Source organism: Mobula birostris, chromosome 3 (genome assembly GCF_030028105.1).
Source record: "Mobula birostris isolate sMobBir1 chromosome 3, sMobBir1.hap1, whole genome shotgun sequence".
Lineage (NCBI taxonomy): Eukaryota > Metazoa > Chordata > Chondrichthyes > Myliobatiformes > Myliobatidae > Mobula > Mobula birostris.
Window position 1 is genome coordinate 228,745,080 of NC_092372.1, and position 13,872 is coordinate 228,758,951.

At 47.9% G+C, this 13,872-nt stretch overlaps 1 protein-coding gene across 1 annotated transcript in view; it reads left to right on the plus strand.

Moving 5' to 3' along the window:
* Positions 1-6,936: 6,936 nt before the first annotated feature.
* The window catches only part of LOC140195630 (repressor of RNA polymerase III transcription MAF1 homolog), a 54,768-nt gene continuing 47,832 nt past the window's right edge, over positions 6,937-13,872 (plus strand). Inside the window, exon 1 of the mRNA XM_072254302.1 lies at positions 6,937-7,319. The gene's annotated coding sequence lies outside the window, so the exon portion shown is untranslated. The remainder of the gene's footprint in view (positions 7,320-13,872) is intronic.

Sequence of the window (13,872 nt, forward strand, 5' to 3'; positions counted from 1 at the left end):
AGGGGGTCCCGCTCCAGCTATTTCCCTCGGGGTTTACTCCCGAAGCCGTCCTCATGAGTGGGTGTAGCCCCAAGGCAGTGGAGGTTTGAGATCGGAGTTTCCCTTCTCCTAGGTGAGCTGCCAACCGCGGCTGACAAGCCCCGTCTGCCCGAAGCGACTGGTTTTAAGGCGCCAGTAGCCTGTCTTTTCCCCTTCTCCTGTCGGTAGAAATGGGTCCGCCAGCTAAGCCACATGTGGAGTCTTGGAGCTGGACTTGACTGTCAGAGGCTCTTTGAGATGCAAGCCATTGGGAGCATTTAATAGGTAGTGGAGGCTTATCCCCACCACCCCTTTCCCTCCCGACTATGACAACCGAAGGAGCCAACATGCACGTGTACACCAACATTTCCAACGTCTAAAATTTGTACACCATTCCTTCACGGAAACCTGTCATATCACCATTTCTTCATCACGGGTCCTTCCCCTTTCATCAAAGATCCCCACCATCCAGGCCATGCCATCTTCTCTCAGCTCCCATCGAGTGAGAGGTACAGGAGCCTGAGATCCCACACCACCAGGTTCAGGAACAGCTACTTCCCTTCAACCATTCAGTTCATGAAACAGCTGGCAAATCACTGCAGTTTAGCAACACTGTGACCACTTTGCACTAGAACGGACTTTGGATTTTGTTCTGACTGTGTCCTTTTTTAGTGAAATGTGTACTTAAGTTTTTCTTGTGAATGCTGCTCACCTCAAGCCGTGTGCCTGTGATTTTGCTGCAAGTAAGATTTTCACAGAACCGGTACGATGTGTATTTGACAATAAACTTGACTTTGACTTTGCAAGGTACATCACAGCATTCTTATCGGGGTTAAATTCCATCTGCCAATGCTCTGGCCAAATTTCCATTTGGTCTATGTCCTGCTGCAGCCTGAGTAAACTTTCCTTGCTATGCACAACTCCGAAAATTTTCTGCAAGTTTACAAATCATCCTTTCTATCCTGGGACCAACACCGAAGTGCCATCAGTAAGAGGCCATGACTTGTCGAGTGTGACATCTAAAACTTTGCCAAACTTGTACAGACGTGTACTGGAGATGACATGACTGGTGGCATCACAGCCCGGTTTTGAAACACCAATGTCCTTGAACGGAAGATCCTACGAGTAGTAGTGGACACGGCTCAGTCCATCACGGGTAAACCCCTCTACCCGCCCCCCACCGCTGAACACACCTGCAAGGAGTGCTGCCAACATCAGGGACCCCCACCACCCAGGCTACGCTCTCTGCTTGCTGCTGCCATCAGACAGGAGGTGCAGGAGCCCGAAGTCCCACACTACCCGGTTCAGGAACAGTCATTACTCCTCAACCACCAGGCTCCTGAACCAGCGAGGATAAATTCACTCACCTCAACACTGAACTAAATCCATAACTTACAGGCTCTCTTCCATGGACTTGACAACTCACGTTCTCAGTATTATTTATTTATTTATCTATCTATCTATCTATTTATTTATTTACATTTTAATTTTTGTGTTTACACAATTTGTCTCCATTTGCACATTGGTTGTTTGTCAGTCTTGGTGTGTATAGCTTTTCACTGAATCTTTGTTCTACTCTGAGTGCCAACATGAAAGTGAATCTCAGGCAGTGCATGACAAAAAAAAAAGGCATTTTGATAATAAATTGACTTTGAACTTTCTACATCCATATCCAAGTGTTTAAGATATTGTGTATAGGCTACTAAAATGTCATATCTGGTCAATCTTGCCGTATGCTTCCAAAACATGGACTGTAAAACCAGAACTCCAAAGAAACTTAGAAGCAACAGAAATGTGGTTTCTTAGAAGAATGCTGAAAATATCATATGGAGATAGGGTAACTAATGAGACAGTACGCCAACGTACCCATACAAACAGATCTTTAATGAGAACATTAAATGAGAGGAAACTTAAATTCCTGGGCCATGTCATCAGGAAGGGAGAAATAGAATGCCTTACATTACAAGGCCGTATGCCTGGGAAACGCGGAAGAGGAAGGCAAAGAAGAAAATATATGGACGCTGTGAAAGAACTAACAGATCTAAGTGTGCGAGATATCATTGACGCTGCGAGGGATCATTCGATATGGAGAGCCATGATCACCCAAGCATGTAATGCGCAAGACACATGAAGACCAAGATATCGCAAAATAGAGATACATCTCTACCAAAGGAGGTGTGTGACATTCCTTCCCCCCATTAACCTGTAGGTCACCCTTGGGTGAGGTCGAGAACCTGCTTATCACCCACACCCCTACCCGGGTCAGGGTCGCGTAAAGTCGTGGGAGCAGGTGGTCAATAGTCATATGAGTAGTCGGTCCATATCATTTCCATAAGATATAGGAGCAGAATTAGGCTGTTCACCCATCGAGTCTGCTCCGCCATTCCATCATGGCAGATCCCGGATTCCACTCAACCCCACACACCTGCCTTCTCACCATACCCTTTGATGCCCTGACCGATCAGGAAACCATCAACCTCTGCCTTAAATATACCCACGGACTTGGCCTCCACCGCAGTCTGTGGCAGAGCATTCCACAGATTTGCTACTCTCTGGCTAAAAAAATTCCTCCTTATCTCTGTTCTAAAAGGTCAGTCCTGAATTCTGAGGCTGTGCCCTCCAGTTCTGGATACCCCCTCTGCAGGAAACATCCTCTCTACATCCACCTTATCTAATCCTTCCAACATTCGGTAGGTTTCAATGAGATCCCCCCCCCCGCCCCACATTCTTCTAAATTCCAGTGAGTACAGGCCTAGAGTTGCCAAACGCTCCTCATATATTAACCCCTTCATTCCTGAAATCATCCTCGTGAACCTCCTCTGGACTCTCTCCAATGACAACATATTCTTTCTGAGATATGGAGCCCAAAACTGTTGACAATACTCCAAGTGTGACCTGACTAGTGTCTTATAAAGCCTCAGCATTATCTCCTTGCTTTTATATTCTATTCCCCTTGAAATAAATGCCAATATTACATTTGCCTTCTTTACCACAGACTCAACTTGTAATTTAAACTTCTGGGAGCCTTGCACAAGGACTCCCAAGTCCCTCTGCACCTCTGATGTTTGAACCTTCTCCCCATTTAGATAATAGTCCACACTATTGTTCATTTTACCAAAATGCATTATGATACATTTCCCAACACTGTATTCCATCTGCCACTTTTTTGCCCATTCTTCCAATTTGTCTAAGTCCTCCTGCAATCACATTGCTTCCTCAGCATTACTTACTCCTCCACCTGTCTTCACATCATCCATAAACTTCGCAACAAGGCCATCAATTTCATTATCTAGATCAATGACTGTCACGTACCTCGTGACGGGTTAAAGAACCAGCAGAAATGCAAAACACCTTGGGGTCTGGTATTGCTATTAACTAATGCTTGTTTATTAGTAACTACGCAATGCAGTAATAAAATTCAGATTTATCAAACAGGTTAGTAATTTTTCTATATATATATGTGTGTGTGTGTGTGTGTGTGTGTGTGTTTGTGTGTGTGTGTGTGTGTGTGTGTAAATATATAAAAACCAAGCTTCTTCAAGCCTAGGGGTAAAATGGATATAGTCTTACGGTGATGAGTAAAGTTCAGTTCGTGGTATTGAGTTGAGTAGTGATGGAGAGAGAGAGGTGTTGTGGTTGTTCGAGTAAGCTGATGCCGTCAATTCTTCCCGTTGTCCTCAAAAATCCTTTAAAAGTCACCGAATGTGACCACAACAAGAGGACCGTTTTATGTGGTGGAGTTATCAACCCAGGCGAGAACTGGCCACACTAATAACTTCCCACCAGTCACATCTTTTCCACACTGCGAGAGCCACTGATTGATTATCCTGATCGATCCTCCAAAAACCCACCTTTCTGTGGGCACAACAAAGCTGATCCAGTCCAAAATCATGTGTCTGCAGGTCTACCAGCTGACCTTCTATTTATCTCAGCACGCTGAACACCAGCTGTCCATCAAGTAGCTCCTCCCTTCTCTCTCTGTAAGAACTCAGAAGCTGGCAGTGTCCTTGCAGAAATCCCAAACAAACTGTGAGCAGTCTTCACCTCTCCCTCTCTCTCTTAATAACCAGGTTTTGTGCTGTACAGCTCTCTCTCTCTTTTTTTAACAGCACACTTCATAAGGGATAATTCAGGATCCCATCACAACGATAAACAATGTGAAAAATAGCGGTCCCAATACTGACCCCTGAGGAACACCACTAGTCACCAGCAGCCAACCAGAAAAGGCCCCTTTTATTCCCACTCGCTGCCTCCTGCCTGTCAGCCATTCCTCTGTCCATGCCAGTATCTTTCCTGTAACGCCATAGGATTTTATTTTGTTAAGCAGCCTCACGTGTGGCACCTTATCAAATACCTTCTGAAAATTCAAGTAAATGACATCCGCTGTCTCTCCTTTGTCCACCCTGTTTGTTACATCCTCGAAGAACTCTAACAGATTTGTTAGGCAAGAGGTCCTGGTTATGTGACCGCTGACGCCAGGCAGACAGTCTCTGACGAGTATTGATAACGGCTGGGGTCACCCGTCTTGTAAAGACACTGCCCAGAAGAAGGCAATGGCAGGCCACTTCTGCAGAAAAGTTTGCCAAGAACAATCATGGTCATGGAAAGACCATGGTTGCCTGTGTCATATGGCACGGCGCGCAGTGAGTGAATGAACGGTATCACAAGGCGAAGCAGGGGGCTCCAGTCCCAATCCCTGCAGACACCACTGATCACGTTCCTCCATCAGGAGAACACATGCTTCCACCAATACCCTCTGCTCGCCCAACACCACAGCTCAGACGAGTCCATCACGCCTGCCTTGACCTTTCCTGCCTCCTTGGAAAAGAGCCAGCATAATCAAAGGGCCCACCGCCCGAGGCATTCTCGCTTCGCCCCTCTCCCACTGGGCTGAAAGCACGTACCGGCAGGCTCAGGGCACCTCACTTCTATCCCACTGCCAGCAGAGCCCTGAATGGACCTCTCACACGATCAGGACGCAATCCGGATTTCTCAATTGACGTCATCATGGCCCCAGGACTTTCTCTGTTACACTAAATTCAGCAAAAACACAAGATGCTGGAAATCCAGAGCAACACACACACACACACAATGCTGGAGGGATTCAGCAGGTCAGGCTGGGGGGCGGGGTGGAGTAAACAGACAATTTTTTTGGGCCAAGGCTTCGTGTGAGGACTGGAAATGAAGGGGGAAGAAGTGAGAATAAGAAGGTTGGTGGAGAGGAGGGGAGTACAAGCTGGCAGGTGATAGGTGAGACCAGGCGAGGGGTGGGGGGATAAAGTGAGAAGATTGGAGGTGAGAGGTAAAGGTCGATGTCAATGTGCTTTCTTGTTGTACTATCTCAATGTATGGGAAGTGTGGTATATGGTAACAGATATGTACTTTGACATTAAACTAGGGATGAAATGATGTCTGATTGGCATGCAAATAAAACCCTTTTGTCTCAGTAGACAGGACAAAAATAAGCCAATTATATCCTTATTGAATATAGACAGGAAGTCTTCCTTTGGGAGCTCCCTCCCGTCGCCTGGCTGCACACACACACACACATTTCCCCATCCGTTTGTACTGCCCTATGGGTTTGTAATTCCCTGCTGTGTGCTTCACTCCTGTCTTTGTTCAGAGATGCTGCTCAGATTACAAACATTTCTAACTACTTCAGATTTTCGCCAAGAAAACAACTCAACAAATCAAGTTCAAGTTTATTGTCATCTAACTGAACGTGTGGACAACCAAACGCCACCACGGTGCACCCACACAACATCAAACAAATAAGTTAATAAAATATAATTCAAAATACACGTAGTGTGCAGCACAGGTAAACAGCTCGCAGCCCTAGTGACGAGATCTCGGTGATGACAGGGTATTCATTAGTCTCCCAGCTTGAGGGAAGAAGCTGTCACCCTGTCTGCCAGCCCTAGTCCTGATGCTCCTGAACCTCCTTCCTGACGGTAGTGGGTCAGAGAGATTGTGGGATGGGTGTCAGGAGTCCTCCACAATGGTTCAGGCCCTTTGTCTGCAAAGCTCCCGGTAAATGTCAACAATGCGGGGGAGACCCCGGTGATCCTCTCGGCGGTTTTTACTGTCCTCTGTAGGGTTTTTACCATCCTCTGTAGGGTTTTACTGTCCTCTATGAGGTTTTTACTGTCCTCTGTGGAGTTTTTACTTTCCTCTGTAGGGTTTTACTGTCCTCTGTAGGGTTTTGCGGTCCGATGCCTTGCAGCTTCCGTACCACACAATGATGTAGACAGTCTCAACAGTGCTCCTGCAGAATGGGGGCCGGGAGCGTCGCGCACCTCCCATCTCAGAAAGTGTAGATGCTGCCTGAATAGTGAGGAGGTGTTGTGGGTTCAGGTTAGATTGGCTTTTATGTGCACACCAGGGAACTTTGTGCTCTGCGCTCTGTCCACGGCAGAGCCACTGACGTGCAATGGAGAGTGATCAACCTGTACCTTCCTGAAGTCCACAATCATCTCGTGTCTTGTCCACTTTGTGATCAGGTGTTGTTGGGCATCAACTACGGAGGCAGAGGGGTGGTCATTGGTTCCAGTGAACCATGACTGGTTTGATTTTGCTCCAGATTATAGCCATTGCAGTACTTTGTACCTCCGCTTTTGGCTTTTATTTCAGACTTCCGACTCTTGCAAGAAGTTGAGCTACCTAGAAGGGGCCGAACGGAATTATAAACCAATCACGGCTTCCTAAGTCACATATATTAAGAAGTAAAGGGTGAGAATTGGTTTGTTCCATGTCAATCCACTAGACGTCACAATCCATCTTGACCGACAACTGCGAGAATCAATCAACGACTGGATTTTCTGGCCTCGTTGTTGACTGACGGCAATTTAATCCAGTCATGGAAGAATATAAAGGCAAGACCGTCTAGGAATGGTCAATAAAAGGGGTGGGCGTGTACTTCGCCGCTTTGTGTTTAAAGGCGGCGACGGTTGGGCGGGAGTGGCGGCCGCTGGGTTTTTTGGACGTTAATTGTCGGCCGGCAGGAAATCGGTTAAAGGGGCGAGTCGGGTGTTTAGGATCAGGCGGCGGCGGCGGCGACAGCAGCAGCAGCAGTAGACGGGCCGATGTGCGTGGGAAGGCGGGCGGTGATGGTGCCCCGGGCCGCTCCGCGACTCCGCTCGCTTGGCTCACACCCGCGGCCTTCCTCCAGCCCGAGAGCGGCGGGCTCACTCCCGGCACACGGCGCTTGGTGGCGGCCCGCCTTAGCCTGAGGGCAGCCCGCTACCGGATAAGGGAGGAGAAGGACGAGGCCCGAGCGGCCTCGGGCGTCGCAGCCCCTGCAGGTAGGCGTGGGCCCAATGCCCCGGGCTAGGAGTCGGTGCCCTGGCAGGGGGGCTGGTGGACCACGCTTGGCCTTTACCTCGAGCCCGGGGTCCAGAGGGATCCGTAACCTGCCATGGCTGCTGTTAAATACAACCACCGCCACTGGGGGGGAGGAGGTTGTGTTGCCGGGACACGGGACGGTGATGTCCATCACCTGGCAGGGCTGCAGACACATGGGGGGGGGGGGTCTCTGGCAGGTTGCAGGTTGTTCATGGGCAGTCAACTGTGCCCCTGGTGACGGGGGTGGGGTTGATGGACAGTGTCCCTGGTGAAAAGGTGGTGGGGGGAGTGTGTCCCTGGGATGGGGGTGGTGTTGACGGACAGTGTGCAGTGTTCCTGGTGACGGGGGTGGGGTTGATGGACAGTGTCCCTGGTGAAAAGGGGGGGTGTTGATGGACAGTGTGCAGTGTCCCTGGTGAAAAGGGGGGGGGGGTTTATGGACAGTGTGCAGTGTCCCTGGTGAAAAGGGGGGGGGGTTTATGGACAGTGTCCCTGGTGAAAAGGTGGTGGGGGGAGTGTGTCCCTGGGATGGGGGTGGTGGTGGTGTTGATGGACAGTGTGCAGTGTCCCTGGTGACAGGGGTGGGGTTGATGGACAGTGTGCAGTGTCCCTGGTGAAAAGGGGGGGGCGGTTATGGACAGTGTGCAGTGTCTGTGATGATGGTGGTGGTGTGGGGGGGGTTGTGCAGCACTGCTAGGATACAGTGCAGGTTTTCATTTCATGTTGCATTTTGAAGTTTTCCTGGATGCTGGAGAGGCCAGTGCCCATTATGGAGCCGGCCGAGTTTGCAGCTTCCTCGGAGAGCTACTGTTAAATCCAGCTGCGGACACCTCTGCTCCCTGGCCATATCGCTGGCAAACTGGGACTGGAACTGAAGGAATCTCGTATGTGGTCACTTGTGATCTACTTTGGAAATAAGTTTACTTTGACTTTGGGAAGTCATTGCCATTACAGGCCATACAACTGTGTACTCTGCAGATGCACACGGTCTGCTAAGGAAGGCAACTGTCGAACACGGATGCTGACCAGAGACTTTGGGTTGGAGCCCTGATGTCTGTAAGTCCGGGTTTGAGACTAGGGCCAAGGACTGGTAGCCTGTTCTGGTGCAGGGTCAACTCAGTAGATGCAGAAGTGTTCAATTCCCATTGTCAAAGTATGTATTCCACATACAACCTTGAGGTTCGTCATCTTGCAGTCAACTGTAAATCAAAGGAACTCGGTAGAGGCCAATAAAATTATCCAGAACATAAAGGCGGTTAAACATCCAATGTGCAAAAAAAGAACAAATTGTGAAAAGATTTTAAAATAGTAAGTGGTGGACTTGTTGCTATGGGGACAAATGCATTTGTTCCTCTTGCGGTTCTTAAGTTTAGGGTCAAGTAAATGGTTGTCTGTCGTATCTGACAAGGTCGATGTGCAGGAGGGGCTTTAAAATGGAAAAGCCATTGCACTGGGAAAATTCCACTCTCTTGAGCTCGAAGTCTGGGCTCAGTGGTATGAGTAGTTGGCACAAACTGGGGCCTTGGTTGGTTGCAGTGGATAACCATGACATCTTCTGTTGTGCCCTTCGCTCCCCGTAGAGTTTTGCAGAGCCACCTTCCTGGCTGTTGGATCTCATTGTAGATCTCATCCGCCCAGTCTGCCAGAGCTGACTTCACATGCTGAGACAGACACGTCCCAATCTCACCAGGGTATGGAGCACGTCGGCTACCCTCACCTGCTTTAGTCCGACTGTCAAAGTGGCGTACTCGGACGTGGCCACTGACACCGGCAAACAGCTACTTGGAACCACAGTTGATAGCTGAGTGTCCAGTGGGGCTCAAAGGGGAGTGAACTGTCCTGGAATGGACGCAACAAGCCCCTTCACCGAAGGTGCGACCCCTCCCTGGAGACTACACAGGGTCAATTAAATAGATGTTGCTGTCCTTGCTATAGGAATAAGTGCAGGTGTTCCTACTCTGTGGTTAATTGGACCTCAGCAACGTTAGTGTACTGTAATATTTATGGGCAATACGTGGGTCTAAAGTCCTTGCTGTCAAGGGCAGTGTAATCAGATCTGTAACAGTGTTGTGGCGTGAGTGAGAATGGAAGCTGGGGTAATGTTTCCTGTTGGGTTGTCTGCAGGCATGTTTATTGACAGCTGGGTTATAGACTTTAATGGGTTAGTGTGAATACTCGGATCAAGGGGGATGGTAACTTCTCCCGGTATCACTTGCTGGTGTTAGTAGAGTTTAAAATGAACACTTACCTGCAGGGAAAGTCCTGTAGTGTGTGTTATTACTGAACAGTAATACCAAGCGGGGTAGTGAATTGATAATGATGCATTGATGGAAATTGGTGATAGCTATCGTTGAATATGCATTAGGCCTGAGGGGCTGAATTGGGGCTGGAGCAGGTTCTGTAATGATACCTGTGGTGGATCTTCTGTGCAAGTTGTGCCGGTTGGTAGAAAGGCAATCACCTAACTCAAGTATAATGTTCTCCCCTGGGGTTGTTCCGTTAATGGAGAATGCCTGTTGTGTAACTTGGGGAGGCTGATTCATGGGCAGGCATCACACAGACTTTGACAGACTGGGGTCAGGGTCCAGTGGCATAGAGTGAAAGACTGGGGACTTCCTCTGCCTTCACTGCTGTTGTGATGTGTTACCATCTTCCATCAGCTCCACTGTTGAGGTCTTGGTTGGATCGCTGTTCGTCTGGGACCCCCTACCCCCTGACCTGACCGCCATGGGTGACCCTACCAGGAGCTAAGCTGCGATAGCATTACTCACGGGATCTCAGCAACTAGCATCTCTCCACCAAGGTGGTGATTCTCGGAGAAGTTGTTACCAGAGACTACATCGCAGTGCTTGAAAATAAATATTCAGTGTGTGGTGAAGTGTTGATCTGTGGTGTTTCAGAGCCAGTGCTGGAAAGTGGGGTGTGGTGGGATCTCTCTACCAACTGTCACACGAGGGAAGGATGGAATTCAAGCCTCAAGTTTGTCAGTTCTGCAGCTCACGAGTGTGTGAAGGAGAATGAAATGATTGTTGCTCCAATGCAGTTTAAAAAAAATGCAACAAGCGTAAAGAACACAATAAAAAAAACATAGTAAATGATTGAAATCCCCTGCAATTATGAAGAGACTTGTTTTGTAGGGAGCTGATGGTACTGTACAGCTCTGTGTTCTTGGCATTAGTGCTGGGGGGGTGGGGTGTTGAAGATAGCAGTGGAACTCAACAGTAAATTCCGAGCAGGCACCACTGTTACAAGCTTTCTGAACTGTACAAGAAGTTCTTGAGTTTATGGAAGGGCATATCTCCCTCTAATGCCCATCTGCTACTGGGGCAGAGGTTGCCGACAGCAGCTTGCCAGTCCTGTGTCCTGGGCCAGTTTGGTGGTGGTCCTGATAGAAGATTGAAAGGCCCTGTGGCTTCCATGGACTTTCCGCTCTTTTGAGCCTCTCTTGGTGTTTCTGTAGCTCTGGGTTTTTACAGGATGGGGTAGCTAGCCCCATGGCCAACCCTCCTCCTTTTGTAGCCGGGCTTGGGACTGTCCTTGGTGGAGTTGGAGGAGTATGTCACTGCAACCATTCTTTAAAGGGAGCTGTCGCCAAATGACAGAGGTGACAGAACTGGGTGTGATCATTTGTAGAAAAAAGCATTTACACTGGTTGTTTTAATATTGGAGGTGTAGAAGTGGGTATGTACTGTACATTGGTTAAAAGGGAAGCTTTAGGAAGTGCTGTGGTCATACTGCTGCTGCAATGCAAGCAGTACTGGAATTGATCAGGGAGGGAATGTCCCACGTAGTGTTTGTCTGACTGAAGAAATCTAACTTCCTGCAGCTAGAATGGGGTTTGAAATTGAGTGGTGTTTTATACTGAATACAAATGACTTTCAAAGTCAAAGCATTTTGACAATGAACTATTTTTTTGCCCAATACACCCACCCTGGTTATAAATGAGGTTATCAGTGATTTGGAATGATCATCCATTAGTTACCACCAAGGTCTTGTAGCCACTGCATTCTGACTTTTTTTTACCACGAATGCAAAAAGCACCAAAACCTGGGCCTCTATCTCCCTCTGCAACTGGATCCTCGACTTCCACACTGGGAGACTAGAGTCCGTTCAGATCAGAAATAACATCTCACTGACAGTCAACTCTTCAAGGCTGTGAGCTTAGCTCATTGCTCTACACCATGGCTGTGTGGCTAGGCACAGTTTAAATGTCATCAGTAAATTTGCCGATGACGCATCTATTGTTGACAGAATTTCAGGCGGCGGTGAGGTGGTGTATGGGAGTGAGATAGATCAGAATTTCAGGCGGCGGTGAGGTGGAGGACGGGAGTGAGATAGATCAGAATTTCAGGCGGCGGTGAGGTGGTGTATGGGAGTGAGATAGATCAGAATTTCAGGCGGCGGTGAGGTGGAGGACGGGAGTGAGATAGATCAGAATTTCAGGCGGCGGTGAGGTGGAGTACGGGAGTGAGATAGATCATGAGTTGAGTGGTGTCGCAGCAACAAGTTTGCACTCAGTGTCAGTAAGACCAAGGAACTGATTGTAGACTTTAGGACGGTCAAGTCGAGGGGACACGCCAGTCCTCCGTGAGGGATCAGCAGTGGAAAGGGTGAGCAGTTTCAGTTTCCTGGGTGTCAACATCTGAGGATCTATCCTGAGCTCACATATTGATGCAATTACAAAGAAGGCATGACAGTGGCTAGATATCATCAGGAGTTTGAGAGAGTTGGAATGTCACCAAAGACACCATCAAATTTCTACAGGTGTACCACGGAGAGCATTCTAACTGGTTGCATCACCACTTGGTATGGAAGGGCCACTGCACAGAATTGGAAAAGGCTGCAGAAATTTGTAAACTGTTAGCTTTATTATGGGCATGAGCCTCCCCAGCAATGAGGACATCTTAAAAAAGGTGATGCCTCAAAAAAGCTTCATCCATCATTAAGGATCCCCATCGCCCAGGACAGGCCCTCTTCTCATTGCTATCATCAGGGAGGAGGTACAGGAGGCCTGAAGGCACGTACTCCGCAATTCAGGAACCCATGTACACTACCTCACTTGTGTTTTTATATATATATATATATATAATTTTGCACTATTGTTAATCTAATTATTTAATATGTATATACTTTGATCTCTTCTTTCTATATTGTCAGGTATTGCATTGAACTGCTGCTAAGTTAACAAATTTTATGACACATGCTGGTGATAATAAAGCTAAATATGATTCTGGTTTTTAACAGATTTCAGATTCAAGTTTATCACATGCATTAACGCATACAGTGAGGCACATCATTTGTGTTAACAACCAGCACCCATGGATGTGCTGGGGGCAGCCTGCAAGTGTTGTCATACATTCCAGTGGCAATATAAAATGCCCACAGTGTTCAACACCACGAGGAGCAACAACATGGTGAGACAAGACAACACCAAATCAGACCCCTTTCCCACCCCCTCTGACACACAGGCCTTCAATCCCAGGGCAGGCCCCTCTTGATCTCCAGTACTTGGCCCTAGAATCTCAATCTTGCAGGCATCGACCCTCCATCGGGCTTCTAACCTCCAGTCTTTGCCCTGCACGCTTCCACTGATACTGCTTACTCCTTGGAAGGTATCAGGCCCTGATGGTATATCTGGTAAGGCACTGAAAACCTGTGTCACTAACTGGGAAGACTATTTAAGGACGTCGTCAATCTCTCATTGCTGAATTCAGAGGTTCCCACCTGCCTCAAAAGGACAACCATGTCATTGCCTCAGGAAAGCAGGCTAAGCTGCCTCAACTTCATCGACTGTGATGAACTGTGAATCAACTCCTGTCTAGCTTGGATCTGCTGCAATTTGCCTATCACTACAATACGTCTACAGTGGATGCAATCTCACTGGCTCTCCACTCTGCCTTGGGTCCCCTGGACAACTGCAATACCCGTCAGGGTTCAGTTTATTGTGCCTTTACAAATGCATTGCCTGTGATGGCAGTGCCTTCCCCAAAGTACGTAGGTTACCTTATACCTGTACTACCTTGAGATTCATTTTCTTCCAACCCCAGTTTGTCAACGACATGGCCAGAGACTCCTGGTGAGTCTGAGCTACATTCCAGTCAAAGTAGATGTGCAGTCACTGAATCAGTTTACCATACTGCTTCAAGTGAAGGTGGAAACCCAAAGGATGAAATGCTTTTAGATTTGAAGACCCTTGATGCTGTTACTTAATGTGAATATTTAACCTGCGATTTTTACTTGCTATTCAATTAAAATTCAGCTGAGAATGAAATTGGACAGTGCAAATAGCCTTGTGGGTGAAGCTTGTGTCCTTGATGATGGAGCGAGAAGGTGCTCTGTCACCAGGGTAACAGCTGCAGACCATTTTGTACATGTTGCATGTGGAGGAAATGAATATTTCAGAATGGTGGATAATATTATTATAGGCTGCTCTGTGCTGGGTGGTACTGAGCTGTTCATTGGAACTGTGCTTGGCCAGGACATTCCAAGACATTCCTGATGTGTCTTGTAGCT